This window comes from Phyllostomus hastatus, unplaced genomic scaffold, assembly GCF_019186645.2.
Source record: "Phyllostomus hastatus isolate PE091 unplaced genomic scaffold, TTU_PhHast_1.1 phas_contig_34, whole genome shotgun sequence".
Classification (NCBI taxonomy): Eukaryota; Metazoa; Chordata; class Mammalia; order Chiroptera; family Phyllostomidae; genus Phyllostomus; species Phyllostomus hastatus.
The window spans coordinates 6,692,144-6,712,682 of NW_025333857.1; positions in this window are offsets into that span (position 1 = coordinate 6,692,144).

The following is a 20,539-nucleotide window of genomic DNA, read 5'->3' on the forward strand; positions in this document are numbered from 1 at the left end:
TCCTTCTTTCTTTATCCTTCCACTTATCTTTCCTCAAAGAATGAGAGACAGACAGATGCTTGTACTTGGAATTTACAACAAGGGAAATACATGGACTTCAAGCATTGATTTGTAGTTTTTTTATTCCATATATTTTCACAGTATCTCAGACTTCTGAATCCTGATGTATGAATGGTGAGCCGTGCTTTTTGAGGAAGACCTGTGAATATGAAACTACAAAAGAACTAAAATTTACCATTCAGTCAATATTATTTTAAATAGAAAAGGAAATGTTTCTCTAAGAAATATTTTTCTTTTATATTCTGATATTTAAGTGATTAATTTTTGAAATTGGTGCTAGAGAACTGGTGTTGAAAATTTGATTTGTGCTCATAACAAAAAAGCAATGAATTATACAATCAGACAGGAATTGAGCTTTAATCAAGTCTTAAGCTGAATTCTATCTGTAACCTGCAGATAAAAGGTGCCCAAGGCACTATCTGAACATGTTTACTTTTTTAAAAAAGTAAATCCTTGCACAGAGAAGAAATAAATGTCACTGTCATCTCCAACCATTTATGTGATAAATTCTATTTTTATTTTACATTTAAATATTGAAACATAAAATTCTTATATTGTGTTTAATTTTCTGATTCTTCCTATTTTCCAACCACCGAGATGCTCATACTAATTATCAACCATAATTTTGGGTTTATGACTTGAACATTAATGTCTTTTCCACTGCACAGTATCTAACAAATTTATGTGGAAATTAATGAAACATGGGTAGCACATTTCTTTAGTTTCCAATGCTACATATTTTTATTTTGCTTTGTTTTAATTTCACTTATCTTTCATTCCTTGTATTGGTTTCTCTCTAAGTGGTGAGACATACCTTCACTTGAGGCATCATCCTACCCTGAAGTCAGACCTTAAATCATTTATTTTTATTTTTGATTTTAGAGAGAGGGAAAGGGAGGGATAAAAACATCATGAGAGAGAAACACTGATTGGCTGACTTCTATACATGCCCTGACTAGGGACCAAAACTTCAACCTGGGCATGTGCCCTGACAAGGAATAAAACCTGTGACCTTTTGGTATGCAGGATGATACCCAACAAACTGAGCCACACCAGCTGGTGCTCAAACATTTTTTTAAAACAAACATTCATTACAACAAATTTTACATAATCACATGATCTGGATTTTTAAATTATTTCATCAAACAATGATATCAATCAAAATACTGGTGTTATTTGGTATTAGTAGAACAAGCATTAACTTGAAGATATTAGATGGCTCACAATATATCCAGGAAAATCCAAATCAAATTTGAGTGTTTGTTGACAGGAACAAAATCCAGTTCACACCAGCTCTTTTGCAGCATGGATAACACTGCCTCTTGTCATTAACACTACAGCTGGCAGCACAGATGAAAACCATGTGACCACACCACTAGTCTCTCTTTCACTGCCACCTCTAAAGCCAGATATTTGCTATACTTCAGGGCCTTTACCCAGATATAGAGTCTATGTTCTCCTTCCTCCCATTGATCTCTGCTATGAGTTTTGGAGATTTCATCTAACTAGGATAATCAAGGTCAGATTCTGACTCCTATTTATTAGAAGTGAGACCACAATATGATAAATCCCCTTCAGACAGCAAGGCTGTGTAAAAGATTCTGGGAAGTCACCATGTGTAACTAACATCCACTACACTTTTAAATGAGCATTGCTATTCCAATGTTATAAGTAGAAGAGTATGACTCACTTGATTGTCCTAACTCTGCTTGCCACAAAAATTCATCCTTCTTATATGTATTAATTCTCATAATATTTCAGTGTACCCCTTTAACAGACCTTTAACTATGTTGGGTTTCTTGGGAAAAAAGCAAGCAAAGAAGCTACAGTGATGGTTTATAAGAGGTATAACCACCAATGACATCTGTGCTAAAAATAGCTATTAAAAATTATGTTTGCATAAAGAAAGATATTAGATGAAAAATTGAATCATTTAATGTAAAATCTACCACATCTTTAATGACAAATACAGAGAAATAATAGCAAGCACAGTAAAGAAATACCATTATGAGGAACACTTTTCTAGAAAATGATTCCCACTTGAATCTAAATGTGAATACTGCATTTAAGTTCCTTGTTCAATGTAGCAACCACTCTCATTACTACTGTACATTTTCATTCTCACGATTCTGAAACTGCAATACTTGTTCATAGATTTAAAACAAATAGAATTTTAGAATTGGAAGGACTTTTGGATAATTGATAGTCCTATGATTTCATTTAACAAATAATAGAGTTTGGGTTCACAACTATGAATTTGCTTTCAAAAGTTTTCTTATTCACAAATCTCAAAGTCCAGTTCAGTTTTATATCTCATGAGGACAAGGTCTTTCCACTACCACTGAATAAGTTGTCTGGGCCGCAAAGCTGGCACTAGCATATGCTGAATTTTATTGTTAGGCATTGTGTGTGTGTGTGTGTGTATGTATATATATATGTATATATTTATATATAAACACAATATTATATATAATATTATTCATTAGTATATATTAATATATATTAATAATATACATTATTCTAGGGACCCTATAATGTAAATATAGTTCCTATGATGTAAATATAGTTTAACAAAAACATTAGATTGTGAATCTAATAACGGAAACTAAAACTTCTTATTTACCAAAAAAGTATGCAAGATCTGCTAACTCATGCCTCCAATATATATATGCATATATGTGAGTTGCCTCCTCTAACAGAACAAAAATTACACAAAACCAGGAAATACATATTAATTATATTTATAATTTTAAATATATTACCTTATTTTCCATAGCTAAAATTTTTCTCATAAAATGTTAGACTTAATGTACTGATAAATATTTTCTATTAATTAATATGGTTATGAATCAATGCAAAATATTTAGAATTACTTTAGTGCACTTTATCAAAATTAAATTACTAGCTAATTCATGCCAGACAATGTTCTAAGAAATCTACATATTTCTTTAATTCTACAAATGTCTATTACATATATAGGCTTTCTCAGTATCCTATTTTTAAAAAATATTGAATTTATTGGGGTGTCATTGGTTAATAAGAGTATATAGATTTCAACTGTCCAGTTCTATAATTACTAGAATGCAGCCCAGAATGGCTATGAATGCAGCCCAACACAAAATTGTAAATTTACTTAAAACATTATGAGATTTTTTTGTGATTATGTGTTGCAATGTATTTAATGTGTGGTCCAAGACAACTCTTCTTCCAGTGTGGCCCAGAGATGCCAAAAGTTTGGACACCCCTGCAGCACATCATCTATATATTGAATTGTGTATTCACCATATAGAGTCAAGTCTATTTCCATCACAATTTATCCCTCCTTTACTTTCTTCTACTTTTCCCCAGCCCTCTTTCCCTCTGGTAATCACCATATTGTTGTTTATATCTATTAGTTTTGCTTTTGTTTTTGTTTTTGCTTAACCCCTTCCTTCACTCTCCCAAAGCCCCTTCTCTCTGATAGCTGTCAGTTTGTTCTCTGTGTGTCTGTTTCTATTTTGTTAGTTTATTTTGTTCATTAGTCCCACATATGACTAAAATCATAAGGTATTTGATTTTCTCTAATTTCACTTAGCATAATACCCCCTAGAGATACCCATATTGTCACAAATGAGAAGATTCCACTGTTTTTGTTGCCAAATAATATTCCATTATATGTATATGCTACATGTTCTTTATCCAGTTGTTTACTGATGGACATGTGGGCTGCTTCCATATCTTGGTTATTGTAAATAGTGCTGCAATTAACATAAGGGTGCATATATTCTTTCAGTTAATGTTTCAGGTTTATTCAGATACATACCCAGAAGTGAATTGCTTGGTCATCAGGCAGTTTCATTTTTAATATTTTGAAGTAACTCTATACTGCTTTCCACAGTGGCTGCACAAATCTGTATGTCCCCCAACAATGAACTAGGATTCCTTTATTCCCACGTCCTCCCCAGCACTTGTTGTTTGTCGATTTATTGAGGATAGCCATTCTGACAGGTGTGCGATAATATATCATGGTGGTTTTAATTTCCATTTCTCTGATGATTAGTGACATTGAGCATCTTTTCATTTGTCTCTTTTCATTTGTCATCTTTCCTTTGGCTATATGTAAGTCTTCTTTGGACAAGTGCCTATTCAGATCCTTTGCGCATTTTTAGTTGGATTGTTTTTTTGATGTTGAGTTTTATAAGTTCTTATAAATTTTGGGTATTAATTCTTCATCACATATATCATTGGCCAAATGTGCTCCCTTTCAGTGGGCTGTCTTTTAATTTTGTTGGTGGTTTCCTTTGCTGTGAAGAAGCTTTTTAGTTGGATCCTATTTGCTTATTTTTTCTTTTGTTTCCTTTGCTCAAGGGGATATTTTAGAAAAAAAATGCTACCAGAGATATCTGAGATTTTATTGCCTGTGTAAGATGAGAAAATTAGACAGAGATGTTAATAAACTTTCCAAGGACCTCACAGTAAATGGTGGAACCAGAATTTGGAATAAGGCTATCAACTCCATAGTCAATATTCTATAGCTTTCTGAAACCTAATCCAGCTGAGATGAAATATGTGATTTTCCTCTTTCAGCAGAGTTTACCAGCTAATAAACTTCCTCCATAATCAGTGAAGGTAGGGTTAACTTGAGCTCTCATACAAAGCAAGAAAATTGGGAGAATGGTCTTTTTATTTTAAATTATAGGCAAGTGTTTCTACTCCTTGGCTAATGAGAACATGTATGCAAATCTGTACTTTCAGATTGCCAGATCTTTCTGTGTTGGTAAGGACTGCTGTAATCAATTCATGTCTAACATTTCTGTACTTCTCTCTGTGTGATGAACAAAAATCAGTACAAAAATAAATAAATAAAATCTACAGTTGGAAAGGCATAGAATAACATGTGCTTTCTTTTGCATGCTAGGGGCATGAATTAAGGCATTTTTGGTGTAAAAGTTGTTGACATCTAAGTAAATTTTAGAATTTACCCTTCACTGGTACTAGCACTGTGATATACAATAGTGAAACTATTGCACTATTATTTGTAATGATGATAAAATATAAAGAGCCTAAGTGCCCATTATCAGAGGACCTTTTTAAGCACATGTGACAAAACAAGAGTGAGATACTTCATTGTTCTATGATTCTTGCAGGTTAATAAAATATTTTTTCAGAAGATATAAGAAACCAATGTTACAAAAGATAGGCAATCATCAAATGGAACATCTGATCAAACAATGAGGCTTACCCTACAGAGCACAGGAGCAAGAGCCAATTGTTGGCCCTAGGCAATTAGATAATATAGCTCAGTAGTATGCACTGTCACCCATCACCCATGTCAATCAAGTAGGCAGCTTCTTTCTGTGATGAATTTAAGTGTATGTACAAACTTATAGAGAAAGAAATGAGAATGACCAGCAGGCAATGTTAGCAAGCTGAATAAAAAGTGTGTATTTATGTTTCATTTAATCCCTAAACTTCAAATCCACAATACAATAGCCATATCATTAAAAATAATTTTCATTAGTATGGCACTATATAAATGAGTCTAAGTTTCTATTTTTTAATGAGTATGATACCTTTTATTTTATGAGTCCAGTGCAAATATTAGCTGATACAATATATGTCACTTAATTACTATCAATGAATTTTATATCTTATTTACTTATTTTTTTAATCCTTACAAGACTGTTGGATAAAAATCAATGAAAATTAACTAAATGTGAATACTAGGGAAAACTTCACCTGGATTATTTGGAATTTAAATGAAGTATTGTAGGGTTTTTGCTTCCTTATTTTTAAATTACTAATTTGATTCTCAGCTTCAACTAATCTACTGAGATTCTCTGTAAATTATTAATAATTTCAGTTAGTGTATCTTATATTCATACTGGTTCTTTTTTACAGTTCCATGTCCTTTTTTATGTTCTTGAAGTTCTCACTAAGTTCATCTACTCTTCCCCTAAGTTCATTGAGCATGCTTATAACCAGTGTTTTGAACTCTGCATCTAGTAGATTGCTTGTCTCCATTTTAATATTTTTTTCTGGAGTTTTGTTCTGATCTTTCATGTTTCTTTGTCTCTTTGGGGAAGGTCCTTGTGTTTCTGTGTATTAAATAGAGCTTCTATGCCCCCCCTGCTTGGTAAAGTGGCCTAAAATAGTAGGTGTCCTGGAGGGTCCAGTGGTACACCCTCCCCATTCACCTAAGCTGAGCACTCCAAGTGCACCCAATGTGTGGGCCATGCACACGGTCCCATTGTTGTTTATCCTTGAGTGCTGTTGGCACATCATTGGGAGAAATTTATAGGCCATTTGGCTGCCAGGACTGTCTGTAACCACCGTGGAGGGTCACCTGTGCAGGGGCCCACCCTGTGGAGCAGGACTTATTACTTCAGCAGGTATCTGGTGCCTACTGAGTCCACCCTTTGAGTGCATTGCTTGTGGAACTGATTGGGTGGTGCTTCAATGTGGTCTGAAGCTCCTCACCAGGTATGCTGGCTCTGGGCCTCCTGGGAGGTACACACCAAAGTCAACTGATCCCTATGTTCTGTTCTGGTTCATACAGCATAAGCTACAAAGTGATTTCCAGTTGGCTGCTCCTTATGCTGGGCTTGGAGATGCACAGGAGAGGCCAAGCTATAAACCAAGGCCAGCTGCTGCTAGTGTTGGGCCTAGGGCCACTTAGCAAGACATAGAAGGCATGCAGAGGCCAGATGCTGCTTGTCTTGGGAGATTGTAGGGAAGTCTGAAGCATGAGTCAAGAAAGGCTGTTCACATGGAAAGGCCACTGGAAACAGTTTGGATGGATCTGCAAGTTGGGTGGGGTTGGGTCTCAGGGAATACCAGGGCTAGACAGGTTGATAGTGACTCAGATAAGGTGCACATCTGCTGGCTCTGTGGGGGGTAGGCTTGGAAGAAGAGAAATGGTCTCTGCCATCCCTTTTATATGGGAGAAAGCTATCCCTCCAGTTGTTGCCCTGATGCTAGACAACTCAGTTCTTCCATGTATGTCCCTGTTGCTTTTTGAGCTACTGCCTCATCACTGGAGCTCAGAGGGCGTGAGTTCATGTAAAGTGTGGGCACTTTAAGGTCTGGGACTTCAGAGCCTCACCATCTCAGCCACAATCCCTGCTGGGTTTTAGAGCCATAAGTTAGGAAGCCAGAACTTCTCTTTCTGGCACTGGAACCTCAGGCTAGAGGTTCTGATATGGGGCTGGGACCCCTCAGTCCTCAGGGAAGAACCACCAAATTCCAGCTACACCTGATTTGTATCTACTACACATGGGTACAACACCTACCCATTCAGTTTCTCCACCCCTCCTGCCAATCTGATACTTCTTTTTTATATCATTAAAGACTCCTGTTTAGCTAGATTTCAGGTGGTTCTGATTGATGATTGTTCTATAGCTTAGTTGCAATTTTGATGTGATGTGGGAGGCTATGAATGTTGCATTTACCTACACCATCACCTTAACTGGAGGCTCTATTGCTAAAATTTTAAATGTGAAATAAAACTCCCTTATTTTTATAAGAGTAATCTGAGAAGCATTTGAATAATAAACTTTTTGTACTAGACATTGACATCATGTGAAACAATATGCTTTTTGGAAGACAAAACTTCAGATGGACATTTGCAGATAGAGCACAATATCGAGGCAACACTCCTATATACAAACAGACCATAACACATCACACTCACCCCTGCATCTGTTATTCTACTTCATGTGCAGCACCACCTATATGTGAGGAAAGAGAAAATTACTTGACTATTGACATTTTTCTAACTCTATATAGTTTTCTATTGTTTAATTTATTCCCTGAAGTATGAATCTGAGAAAAAAAATTTATAAAAACTTTAACAAGAAATTTTCATAATTTGTCCATTAACTCTGTTACAAACAAATTGATTTGCAAAATCGCCCTTTTACTTTCTTTGTTTCCTTTTGCTATTTCCTCACATTGTGTGATTGTATGTGTGCAAGTACATGTACTTACATGTGTAATGTTTCCAGAAGAGTGAATTTGGAATCATGCAACTATGGATTTGAATTATGATTCTATCATTTATTAACTGCTCAATTGTTACAAATATTAATTTCCTGGGTCTTCCCTCCTCCATTTTATTTTTTAATAAAAATAATTTTCCTGTATGATTTTTTTATAAGGAGATATGAAGCTTGATGATAGAGAGGTGATATAGAAAGACTGATAGATAGTAAAATACTAGATAATTTGAGGTTTTCAGAGGTTGATCCAATGTTAATACCAATTAATAATTATTCTTTTCTTTCTCTATGATGCAAACCCAAACATATACTTTACCTCTCAGTTAAATGGTAACTCTTCTTTAATATTTTTATACTTCCAGGTCATATTGTATACTTTATGTTACATTACATTTACATTATTGACTTCACTATCATGCTACCTACTGCTCCATGTGATTTTTATATTTGTAGCTCTAGTCTGTCTATCCATCTGTGTTCATGAGGACTGAGACCATATTTATTTTTCATGGTAACCTCAGGAATAATCATAGGACAGGGCCCATAACAGCCTTTAAAAATAACAAGTTAAGAATAATATTAAATTAATAAATTATTCAGTTAATAATTATTATTTGTAATTGAAAGGTTATATAAGATGTTTAAAAATGAAATACATGTAAGTGGTTAACAACTGGATTTCATCCCTAAGTCAATGACTAGTTTTCTTTTTTTAATCTTTTTTTCATTTTCTAATTTCTCAGTTGTAGTTGACATGCAATATTATATTAGTTTCAGGTGTACGCCCCAATGATTAGACATTATATACCTTACTAAGTGGTCATCCTGATTTATTTCATACCCATCTGACACCACACATAGTTATTAGAATATCATTGACTATATTCCCTATGACATCCCCATGACTATTCTGTAACAACCAATTTCTTAATCCCTTCCCCCTTTTCCCCCATCCCCTAACCACCTTTAAATGATGCATTTTCTATATGACCTTGGGGAAGTAATTTCCTATTAACCCATGAAAGGACATGATGAACTAAATTATATCAAGTTATTTTCAGTTATAATATTTCAAAATTTTTTAGTTTTCAGTATCTTGTGGAAAACTAAAAAAACAGTTTACTTATATGATGATAATTGAGAAACTAGTATTTAAAAGAAGATGTACCTATTAATAACAAACAAAATCTCAGTCACTCCTAAGGGTAAAATTCAGACTTTCTTTGAGTTTTACCTTCTTCGTGTCGAAACAAGACAACATACACACCAAAACTGGTCTAGTATAAGCAGAAGATTTTACTTTGGCCTAAGCAATAGACCTGTTTTATTGCACATGCTGCTTCAGTTTTATAGAAATCCTCCAGTTAATGTTACCAGTTTACATATAAAGGACCTAATGACACTGTTATTAATCACTAAGAATCAAAGAAAGGTATAAAGAACACAAGAAAGAAAGTAGATTAGGTCTCTGAAAGTGAATATGCTTGTCTTAGCCTAATTATAATAGCCCTAATAAAAAACTAAAGATTTAGGGATGGCTTAATAGAAAAGCGCAATAAAAAAAATGAAATATTCTGTGTTTTAGCAAACTCAAGTTAGAATCCTAACCAATGGTGTTTTCTTGGACTCAAGAAAACACCATTTGCAGGGAACATTGCATGCTTGCTATATTGTCTTAGTGAGTCTTTTGAGCATAACATTTTAAGAGCATTTGGAGGCCAGTTTCCTTCAAATTACTAATTTGACAGTAGTTCATATATAGAACTCAAATCCATTAGACTACAGTTGCAACTAACTGAAACTAACTTGAGCTGCTAACTTACATTCAAATGTAGAATTTAGGGTAAGGACACATGATTATTTCATAAAGCCTTGCAGCTGAAATATAATGAGAGTTCCCTCAGAAAAGGACAGGAACAATAAATTGTAGAACTTTGTAATTGGCTCATTCTCCTGTTCCTTACTTTCTGTACTGCATTTTTTTACATCAAAGGCAAACTTTCCCTATATCTTGCTGTCATGTCAGAGCATATTTCACCAAGGATCTTGAATTTATAGGATATGAATTTGACCACTAGCAGGGCCTGTCTCTCGTGCCCAGTTCCGACATTCTATGGGAAAGAACCCATGGCTTGCATGAGGTGTCAATCACTAGTTTAATTTGTCATATGTAGCTGAGCATGAGCACAGCAGTGGCTGGTGAGGATCAAAGGCTGTGGATTTGACAGAGAAATGTGCTTTCAGTAAACAAAAAAACAAATAAATTTAAATACGATAAAGATAGTGTTCTGAGGACTGAAAAGATACCTAAGTGTGGCTACTATAGAACCTTTAGAACCTTTAGTATTTATTTTAAATCTGTCTCCACTTTACCAAGTATTCTTGGAAGAGGAGGGCTAGCATCCAAAAGACATGCAAGATTATCAGGTATTTTAAAACCATTTAGAACAAGCCCATTTTTCCCCTCTCATGCAAAGTTTCTAGAGGATCTAGTTTAGTCCTCTTGTTCAAAGTTTCCTTACTATAATATTCCTATAAAGATTTGCTTATTTTCAATGTACTTAATGTCTTTTAGAACAAAGTCAATCTTTTAGTGAATTACATGCTATTTAGTGATTTATAAGATATACAGGGTGAAGCAAAAGTAGGTTTACAATTATGAGTATGTGAAACACAGAGTTTATAGTGGCATTATTTCTAAAATTTTTATTGTTTTTTTGCCATTGTCATTTAGCCCCTTTATACCCTCTCCCCTTTGTAATCATTACACTTTTGTCCATGTCTGTGAGTCCTTCTCCTTTTTGCTTGCACATAGCTATCATTGTACTCTCTATCTGTGAGTCTGCCCCTATATTGCTTGTTAGTGTAGTTTATTCATTAGATTCTACGTAGAAGTGGAATCATACAGTGTTTGTCTTTCTCTGACTGGCTTATTTCACTTAGCATAATTGTCTCTAGGTCTACCCATGCTGTCACAAAAAGTAACATTTTCTTCTTTGTTATGGCCAAATAGTAGTCCATTGTGTAAATCTTTATTTTATCCACTCATCTACTTATGGAAACATGGGCTCCTTCCCTATCTTGCTTATATTATTATTTATAAATTTTTGTATTATTTCTATATGTAATAATTCTGCATCCAATTTCTATATACAGTATATATAATACACTGGAAAACTACCTTTGTCCCATCTGTATATCAAATTTGCAATTAAAATATGAGTATTTACTTCAAAAGTCATATAAAAAAATTTTAGCATACCCTATTTAAATATTTATTGATCTATTAACTACTATATTAATTCATTTAAATATTAACTAAATATTTTAATTTTTACTAATATACTATGTTTACCAGACCTCTGGTTTCTCCTCTATTAATTGTATTTCAAAATATAAGAGATTATTACCTTTGTCAGGCTTGGATTAAATAGCAGTGAGTGCCTGCAAAGGCAGTAGGAAACATTTTATATTTTATCCACATTTGTATTCAGTGCACTAAGTTTAGATGAGTCAGAGTATAGCTAATGTAGTTCAGCAGAATACACAATTGCTCAGCTGTAAATAGTCCTAAATTTTAGTTCTCAGGAAAAAATGGCCTCTTTGAACATGCTGTAATTACTTCAAAATAAAAAGTTAAAAATACAATAATAATATTGGAGTAGAATCTAAAAGTATCCTTCTAATGCCAAGTTCATGAATAATAACACATTGTATAATGTGAGCTTTTACTATGTTTCATGAAGACCACAACTGAGAAAAAAAAAACAAGAAATTTGTGCCTCTAGGCTTTGAGAAATAATTCTTGTTTGAAAAAACCTCTCAGAAACATATTCTGTCCTTTCCAACATTGTGATTGACTTCTTTGTGGGATTATTGCTTATACATAGTGTTGGTTTGTAACTGTATTTGTTTATATATTGATATCATTTTTTCATATTTAGGATCATGGCATTGAAATTTATAGTGTACTCTTTAATGTAGCACAATGCTGTGAGCAATTTCTAAAACATTAAATGTTTATTCAGTATAATTTTCATAACTGTACATTATTCAATAATATAGATATGCCACAATTTATTATCTTAATCTCCATTCACTGTATGCTATATTGTATTCATTATTTTACATTTTTAAATAATGATGAGATTAATATTCTCATGCATAAATTTACATGAGAATCTTATTTTGTATTCAAGCTACAGATTACTTATATCAGATGTAGCACCCATTGCCTTTTCTTAAAGAATCTCACTGTATCCTGGTATTCTTTCCTACTTCTTTTATTCCTGCACAAGTCACATAATTCACATTGTGATAAGTTTGATACATGCCTTTACAGTCAATTTATTAGATTTATATATGTCCATACTTAAAATGTTGAGTTGTTTCTTTTTTATGTTGGATTTGAAACTATAGGTCATTGATAAAACTTGCATTTTCCTCTTAAAATTTTAATTTGCTACACATCTATTGTTTATGTATACAAGGAGTTGTAATTCATTCAATGAATTACATAGAATTAATTTCTATAAGAATATTCATTTAGTTTGTTTCAGATTTCATTAAAATAATACTGTCACAGGTGTGCACAGGTGTGCACAGGTAACCAGGTTCTTAGTGATCGAGGACAAAGAATTGAACCGAACACACAAAGTTTATAGCATAAAGAAAGAGGGGAGGTTTATTAAGTGATAGTACATACCACAGGACACGGGAGTGAGCCAGCTCTGAGCAGAGGAAAAAAAAAAAGGCACGTGGGCTGGGGGATTCTATTCTTATAGAGGCAGAAGCCCCCTGCTAGTCTTTGGCGGGCTTTTCCTGCGCAGGTACAAGGAGTTGGATTTCAAAGCTACTGCGCATGCGTGGTTTCCCATGACTTTCTTGATTGGCTACTGGAGAAGGGAGTCCCACAATGTTATTTCATTATAATGATATTATAATGAATCAGGGGTAGCACGCAGGCGCATTCTATGATTCAGAGTTGTCCCAGAAAACAGGAACAACCCGTCTTAGGGGGTCTTTGTCATGTATAGGTGTTTTCTACCTCAGCCCTGCGGGGGCCTCGGGAGCTTCCTTCCTGACTACCTCCTGCCTCAACTTCCCCCTGAGAGACATGGTTCTCAAAAAATCTTTTTGGGGTTGTTGAAGGATGAAGATCCGTCTTCCATAGCTGCTTCAGGCTTAGATTGGACAGTAGACCCTGCCTATTGAGAACCACGGAACTCTCGCCCTATTCTATCTAGGGGTTGAAGAGGAATTCCTGAGGCCACCGCAGATGCTGTATGTTGGTCAGCTTCGACATCGTTCTCAGGGATTGGTTGGAAACCTTGGAGCGTCATCAGTTTGACGTGGAACTGTTTAAGTCTAGAAGAAACAAATTTAACAAGTAAATTAAATAAGCAAGGTCCTAAAAGTAGTAAAACCAGCAGTGTTATTAAGGGCCCTAAGAAGGGTAATAACCATGTTAAGCCAGGGAACCAGGAGATCAGGGCTTCCTTAATCCCTTGGTCCTGTTGATTATACTTATGTAGCCATTCTGCCTGTTCATAAATTTTCCTTATGTTAGTTTCAATCATTCCAGAGTTATTTACATAGGTGCAGCAGGTTTTATTGATAACAGCACATACTCCTCCTTGTTCTGCTAGAAGATAGTCAAGGGCAAGGCGGTTATCCATGACTACATTTGCCAATGAGTCTACTGATCTTGAGAGTCCAGCTAGAGCACCAGCAGTACCTTTGGAGATTTCTTCTATAATCTTAGTGAGTTCCCTTAGAGTGGCCTCATGATAGGCGAAGCCTCCCCAGGGGGCTGCAGCGGCTATAGTGGCAGCAGCTCCAGCCACTACTAGACCAAAAGCTTGTTTTTTCCTGCTGAGAGATGGACTCCCAGGACCCATGGTTATATTTATAATGGTAAGGTCTTGGGGTGCCAAGGTCCCTAAGGTACAGTCACCCCCATGTTTAGAATTGCTGAGATGAGTATAAGCAATAGCTTCTTGAAGTTCTGAATGATCTGTTAGCCAGTTATTGGGAGTCCCACATAGCCAGACGAGCCCCGGGGGTGCTGCAATAACTGTGGCATTAGTGGAATTATATTTGTTAAGGAGGGCATATGGCAAGGGGGAAAAGGCAGTCCTTAAAAGGGCCTAAGTTATTTCCTTGATCTTTCCCCCCTGCAGGAGGTGGTAGAAATTTTGCTAATACTCCTTGAAGAGATTGGTTTAATTTCCAAGTAACACATTTAGAAGTATCGTTTGTATCTGCATTGTGAGTTTTGTCAAAGCAACAATGGGTACTATTAGGAATACAGTTAGAATCATAATTCGGGTAGCATACTATATGTGACCAATTTAAAGGTTTGAAAATTTCTTCCTCAGAAAGATTCTCTAGAAAGCTGGAACTTGAAAGAGAAGCCAGGGCTTTAAATGGGTCAATGGCCCTTGTATGAGTATTATTATAACATGGGGTACATCCCATCGTACTGTTGCACTTAAGAGAGGTGCTGGAGTAGTTAAATGGCTTTAATTCTAGTGGGGTCATACGGAAACACAAAGGAGGATTTCTCTCCCATGTGACTCTTAAAGAAAAAGGGGAACGCGTGTAATTGGCAGAGGAATTCAAGGCACTGATTAAGGATTCATTAGCTATTGGGTAGGCTTTTATATGAGTATTATATCTGGAAGGAGTTTCCGGGTTAGGATGACATATCCAACATTGGGCCAGGTTTTCTCCTGCTGCTAAGGTTCGAGAAGCATTCACTAGAAAATTTTCATCCCATTCCGTTACACAGGGTGCAGGCGAGTAGAGAATGGTTAATAGAAACAACAAAGACATTTTCATTTTAACTGGATTTTAACCGGTAATGCAGTCTTTGCTCTTCCAGGAACCCCTGACTCCCAAACTAGTGGGTTTACTGCATCCAGAACTGAACTTGGGATTTCTTCCTGATTTCGAACACTACTGATTATCATCACCTTACTTAACTCAAATGGCACTTCAGGGAACAACAAGATGGTTCCCATCCGAGCTAAAAGGTCCCGGCCTAACAGAGGAATAGGGCACTGAGGAACAATTAAAAAGGAGTGTTTGAATATTCGACTCTCAAATTGGCAAGTGATAGGGAATGTATAAAAAATATGCCTTAGGATTTCCTTCGACCCCCCATTACCTTAACTGATTTGGAGGAAAGAGGTCCAGAGTAAGAGTTAAGGACAGAGTAAGTGGCCCCTGTATCAACAAGAAAGTCGATTTTCTTACCTGCCACATCTAGAGTTACCCGGGGCTCCTCGGGTAGAGATGGGAATATGAGTATTCCCTGGGGCCGACCTGTTCCCCGGGCACCTTCAGTCCTCAAGAGTAGCCATGGCCTTGGGAGATGACCCCTTTCCACTATGGGAACGGGGGGCAGTCTACCTTCCAGTGCCAGGGATCAGAACTGAAGTTCTTGCATAGAGGACAGGGCCTCGGAGGTGGCTGAGTGCAGTTCTTTGACCAGTGTCCAGGGCGCTTGCACTTATAACAGGTCTGATCCTTTTGCCCCTGATTCCTTTGAGGCCTCCCCGAGCTCCCCTGATGGGGCTGGTTTCCGCCAATGGCACTACTAAAGGCTAGTGCAAGGAGCTCTGCTTGCCTCTCCCTTTCCTTCTTTCCCTGTTTTCTTTCCTCCAAATCCCTATTGTTAAAGACTGAAAAGGCTGTATCCATGAGCTGATCTAAAGGGGGGTCTGCGGGCCCATTTGTAATTTCTGAAGCTTCCTGCGAATATCAGGGGCAGATTGAATTATAAAATGCTGCCCTATCAAGATTCGACCCTCCGGGGATGAAGGGTCCAAGTTTGTATATTTTTGGAAGGCTTCTACTAGTCTGTTTCTGAAGAGAGCTGGGTTTTCTTCCTTGCCCTGAAAGATTTCCCTAACCTTTTCATAATTCACAGGTTTCTTGATGCAGTTTCTCATTCCTGCCAGTAAGCAATCTATCATTGCATCCCTACTCCGGATCCCTGCCTGAGTATTGTATTCCCAGTTAGGTTCCTGGTCCGGGACAGCTTGGGCAGCTGGCTGGTTAGTGCCAGGGTTCTGGGTATGCAGCTGATCTGCATACTTACGAGCCTCCTCCCAGATCCGCTGTTTCTCGTCTGGGGAACAGCAGGTGGTCAGAATTATGTACAAATCCCTCCACGACATACTAAATGCTAGAGTAAGAGTCTGGAAATTACTAGTGAAACGTGAAGGGTCCTCTGAAAAACTCCCTAGCCTGTCTTTACATTGTTGTAAATCAGTTATAGAGAATGGCACTTGTACCCTTATAGCACCTTCAGGGCCTGCTACCTCCCTCAAGGGTAGGAGTGCAGAGGTGGTAGGGAGATAAGAAGCGCCACTTCTAGTATGTCCTGCAGGGCTGGGTTTTTCCTCAGCTGGTGGCTTTAGGTTATCCATAGCATAAGGTGGTGGAGAGGTCGCTCCCTCTAAGGTAGGGGCAGAGACTTCAGAACTCTGGGGTTCCCTTAATCTCCCTTGAGAGACAGGTGGGGAGCTAAGGAGGGTATCTTCTAATTGATCAACACTTGGGCCTGTAGGTTTTGTCAGGGTGGGGCTGGAGCAAAACGAGGGATCTCGGTACAGAGCCATAAACGCCTGCACGTAAGGAACTTCAGACCATTTGCCTTCCCTCCAGCAGAATAGATCTAGCTGTAGGATAGTATTATAATTTGTGCTCCCATTCTCAGGCTATATCTCTCCACCCCCTAATTTATACTGGGGCCAAACAGTGTTACAAAAGAAAACTAATCTCTTCTTTTTTAAATTTTTGGGGTCAAATTTATCCCAGTTGCTAAGAATGCAACCCAATGGTGATTTGGAAGGGATGGAAGATGTAGTTCCCATCTCGACTGCGGTGATCCTAAGAGAGAAGAAACACAAAGATACTCCTTTGCAGACTAGAGGCGTCCCTCTCTTTGCTGCCCTTAGGAGATTCCTAGTGGGCCATGGGCGTCCCCTGGGATCCCACCGAACTACCAGACGTCTCTGGCGAAAGAGATTCTAGTGAGAAAAATACTCCCTTGCAATCGAGAGGCGTCCCCCTTTTCTTGCCTCAGGAGCTTCCTAGTGGGCCACAGGGCGTCCCCTGGGATCCCACCAAACTACCAGACGTCTCTGGCGAAAGAAATCCTAGTGAGTGTCGGCCGACAGAAATCGAAAAGACTTGAGAGAATCACCACAGTCTACTTTTGTCTCTAACTATTGGGAAGGAACCAGTCCTGCATTCTTGAGCAATTGCCTATAATCCTGAAAATCCCAGACTCTATCCTTGTGGCCCTAGTACATTTCCATTTCTGTATTCTTCATCTACGGGGACCCTCATTTTCCTGTAAGCTTTAATATCTGGGGAAAAGGAAGTGTCTTACTAGAAAAAAATAATTTCTGGCCCTGTAAACCATTAAGAGGAGCACCAAGATGATCTTATTATAAAATGACTCCTTTCCAGATCACAAAGAAGACCCTTATATATTCTATGTAATTTTCCAGAGCTTTAAGAAATTGTGCCTGCGTCTGAAATCTCCCAGAAGGGACCTCAAGCCATGTCGAAAACACCACCCTTCATACTGGAGGCGTATCTCATGGAGGGACAATGAACTGAGAGGGGAAATTAAAATACCCTTATAGAAACAAGTAAACCACCTTAGAATTCCAAATTCAATTAATTAGGTAAGAGTGGCTCTATGCAGCCATTCTAGTAACCAGCGACCAGCAGGTACCTGTTGTGCAGTTCTGAGCGATGTTGCTGCTTACAATGATAGTATACACGTGGCAAAGATGGGAGTGGCTCATTCCTGCAACTGTACTTAGCGCTAGCCTAACAATGACCCCCAAGGTAGATATCTTAGTACAAAGACAGCAGGAACCCTTCATACATAAAAGGCAAGTGGGGTGTGAGTGAAGGTATAAAGATCAGAAGTCAGTTGGGGAGGAAAAGCATAAAAGACTGTCCGTGGGCCTGATGAAAAGAATGCAAAAGGAAGTCACAGTGCAGGTGAGGTGGTGACTGATATCCCGCTTGGAAGGTCCGACTATGCCTACTGGGGGAGTGGCCGCGGGGTGGGGGCAGTGTTTTGTGCTTTCCACAGTGTACCTGACCGTTGTGCGGACATTTTCTTGTACCTGGCGGGGACTAAGGCTAACCCCTGCTCCGCATCCAAGTTATCCTATCACAGGAGTCTTCAAGCGGCGGGCGCCCTTGTGGCTTTTAACTGCCCGACCTGTGCCCGCAAATTAGCGGCCGACCTTCCGTCACGGAACATCAGAGTCACCGAAACAGAATAGGTGATAACGGAAAAGGGCATCCCGGGTGTCAGAGCAGCAAAGGGGGCTTACCACTCCGGTGTCTTCTCCTAAGCTGGCTCGCCAAAAACTGTCACAGGTGTGCACAGGTGTGCACAGGTAACCAGGTTCTTAGTGATCGAGGACAAAGAATTGAACCGAACACACAAAGTTTATAGCATAAAGAAAGAGGGGAGGTTTATTAAGTGATAGTACACACCACAGGACACGGGAGTGAGCCAGCTCTGAGCAGAGGGAAAAAAAAAGGGCACGTGGGCTGGGGGATTCTATTCTTATAGAGGCAGAAGCCCCCCTGCTAGTCTTTGGCGGGCTTTTTCCTGCGCAGGTACAAGGAGTTGGATTTCAAAGCTACTGCGCATGCGTGGTTTCCCATGACTTTCTTGATTGGCTACTGGAAAAGGGAGTCCCACAATGTTATTTCATTATAATGATATTATAATGAATCAGGGGTAGCACGCAGGCGCATTCTATGATTCAGAGTTGTCCCAGAAAACAGGAACAACCCGTCTTAGGGGGTCTTTGTCATGTATAGGTGTTTTCTACCTCAGCCCTGCGGGGGCCTCGGGAGCTTCCTTCCTGACTACCTCCTGCCTCAATACTGTAATGAACATTGTTTTACATAACACCTTTTGAAAAAAATTTAAATGTTTTTAAATTTTGCAGTGTTGATTGCATGTATCTTGAAGTGGAAGTAAGGGCTCATTTGCATTATCAGTTTTACTAGATGCTGTCCGAATGCTCTCTAATATGACTATCAGTATTAAAGAGTTTACTGTCATGGTAAGAGAGTCACGTTTTCTCTACTTCACTGAAGATTTTTGTTTCTTTTCACTTTCTTCTATTTAAAGATTTAAAAATTTTAAGAAATTAAAATAGAGCACTTTCATATACCATACACAAGAATTCATTCAAAATAAATTAAAGGCTTAAATATTAGATTCCAAATCATCAAAATCCTAGAAGAAAATATAGGCAATAACAAGTAGGACAATGTTTTTAGCTTTTTAAAATATATATTGCCTTGGGGAAAGGAACCAAAAGAAAAAATAAACAAATGAGACTACATCACACTAAGAAGTTTTTGCACAACAAAGGAAGCCATTAACAAAATGGAAAGACAACCCACTGAATGTGATACATATTGGCCAGTGATATATCTAAGTGGTTAATATCCAAAATTTATAAAGAACTTAAAAATTCAATACACACAAACAATTCAATTAAAAAATGGCAAAGGACCTCAACAAAAACTTCTCCAAAGAGGACATACGTATGGTCAATAGACATATGAAAAGAAGCTCAATGTCACTAATCATCAGACAAACGCAAATTAAAATCACAATGGGACAGCACCTAACACTTGACAGAATGGCTATTATCAATGAACAAACAAGTGTTGGTGAGGATGTGGAGAAAAGGAAACCCTAATGCATTGTTGGTGGAAATGCAAATTTGTACAGCTGTTACAGAACAACAAGGGGGGACCTGGGAAGATATACTACTACCGAAAGGAAGCCTCCAGGTTCGTTATGTCTGACGCCAGAGGAAAGACATCTCTCAATGCCAGGGATTCATGAAAAAAAAAAAGGAAATGTTTATTTAATGCTATACAGACTTAAAGTAGTGACCTAATGTCTTTATCAAAACCCCAAAGTCCCTTAAAACACCCACAAACACACAGTCCTTCCTTCCCCCTTTGCCCAGTTTGGGGCACCGTATCTCAGGAAAAGAAATAGAAGTCTGTGGCTCAGGCATCCCCCAGCTCTTCACAGTAATCCGTTTCAGCTGGTAGGCCTCCCTCCATTCCCAGCACCATCAACTGTGTTGCCGGGATCTCTACTAAAGCTGGGTGGTGGGTTCCCCCTTCAAAAGCTGTGGGAGTCCCCACTCTGACAAAGCTGTGTGGTTCTTCCTCCACTTCCCCAGCTGCATGGTCCTCTCTGCACAATGGCCGTGGAAGTCTCCACTCTGCCAAAACTGCATGATTCTCCCCCAACAATGGCTGCTGTGTCTGTGTTTAAATTCCTGCACCAATCCTCCTCTGTAGTCCCATTTCCGACTCCTCCCACAATTGGCCACACTTGCCAGCACTCCCATATCCTTCCAGCTTCACTGGGCTGCCATCGTGGGTCTGGACAGGTGTGGCCCCATGTCATGGAG